A 1,736-nucleotide genomic window follows, 5' to 3' on the forward strand; every position below is an offset into this window, starting at 1 on the left:
ATCTATCTATCTATCTATCTATCTATCTATCTATCTATCTTTCCATCTATGTGTTGATGCATAATATGCTATTTGCAGGTATCTGCTATAAATTTTGTGTAATGTCATCACTATAATAATATTTAGCAGCCACAAAAAGTACTTACATGTATTAGATATGTCAAAGAACACTGGCTCAATTTACTCTTTACTATGAATATTTCATATATACATCATACATATAGTAATATATTATTATTATTACACATACACAAATGACACAGCATTGACATATGTAACAGTTATGTTTTTTTTTTGGTATTAGAGGCAAATTATTTTTTTATTTCTTTTTCTACACAACATTCCTTTTTATTTTTCAACTATCATGTATCTGTCATGTATTTATGTATTTATCAATCAAAAACACTTTCTTACAAAATCCCAGTTTATAACTTATAATATTATTTTTATGTCTATGTGTAATTCTAGTTATATTTATATATATACTGGCTATATATGCAGCTTTATCTCTATCCAACTATGTTTGTATATTTACATTTCTATAAATATCTATCTGCTTATCCATTAATATATACCTATAGCTATCTATGTATTAGTCTATCCATCAATCTAAATCTATCAATCCCTCTACCTATCAATATATTCCTAAATCTCCATGTATCCATCCCTCCATGTCTCCCTCTTCCCCCACCTATTCTCCCATGTGGAGTGTGAAGTCTCAGACAAGCAGTAAGAAGAGATCATCTCTCTAGGTCACCTCCCTGGAAGTAATCTAATAAAATCTTATATTAAGAGCAGCACGGCAGAGGTGGTGCGGTTAACCCAATGACTTTAGAGCATTTTAGAAGTATTTAGTAATTGCTCTTGTAAATGTGTTTATACCATGCTTGCTCATACTTAAAAATGCAAAAGTGCTCTTGCTACCCTGGAATAACTAAATATCTTTGTCTAAAGTGCTGGTATAAATGGCCGGCTGCTTTGTGGTCGTGCTTCATATTAGTACATGAGGATCATTTTGCTTCAATTGGGGAGCTCTTGTTCAGTAGGCAAGGCAGCGCTTAGGAGAGAGTGCGCTGTTTTTTCCCCATACTGCAGTTAACATCCCTCAAGTACAACCCTAGGATTGATTGTGCTTAAATCTCTGCAAGAGGTGAGCCTTTCCATACACATATGATGAAGCAGAACAACCCCTCTTCTCCTATGCCATCAATCAGGTGTGAGAAGCCTCCTGGGCAACACATTTTGCATATATATATATTGTGCTGAAGGTGGAAGTGTTGGCTTTACAGATCTAGTTATACAATGTACAGCTGTATTCTAACTTTCTACATTTCTAGTGTTCTATGTATACCTCCATTATTTTCTTCTTGTCTTGTGTTCCTGGTCTAGAAGAGATCCCTATATATCCATCGCTTTAAGGGGTTTCTGCAAGCTTATTTAAGAAGAAATTAATTATCCACTATTATGTAACAACTAATACAAAATATCAGTATTCTATGATAGACAAATGTTACAATGCAACAATATTATCTAAACTCAGCTACTGATAGTGGTGGCATGTCTTTCTTTCTTTCTCTTTCTTTCCCTTTCTTTCTTTCTTTTTCTTTCTTTTTTTCTTTCTTTCTCTGTCTTTCTTTCTTACTTACTTATTTATATCTTAAAAATCTGCATTATGTATGTGTAAATCTATTTCTTGGTACATATGTAAATTCTTTTCATGCTTTCTTTCTTTCTTT

At 32.6% G+C, this 1,736-nt stretch overlaps 1 long non-coding RNA gene across 4 annotated transcripts in view; it reads left to right on the top strand.

The window, feature by feature from the left end:
* LOC140342256 (uncharacterized) overlaps positions 1 to 1,736 on the top strand; it is a 91,615-nt gene that overhangs the window by 71,806 nt on the left and 18,073 nt on the right. The window contains exon 1 of one of the 4 annotated variants that reach the window (XR_011923025.1): positions 511 to 1,214. The exons of 2 other annotated variants lie outside the window; for them this stretch is intronic. This is a non-coding gene — a long non-coding RNA (uncharacterized lncRNA). Of the gene's footprint in view, positions 1 to 510; positions 1,215 to 1,736 lie in introns of those variants that run through there. One more of the 4 variants, XR_011923024.1, reaches the window with a different exon arrangement.

This window comes from Pyxicephalus adspersus, chromosome 12 (assembly GCF_032062135.1).
Source record: "Pyxicephalus adspersus chromosome 12, UCB_Pads_2.0, whole genome shotgun sequence".
Taxonomy (NCBI): domain Eukaryota; kingdom Metazoa; phylum Chordata; class Amphibia; order Anura; family Pyxicephalidae; genus Pyxicephalus; species Pyxicephalus adspersus.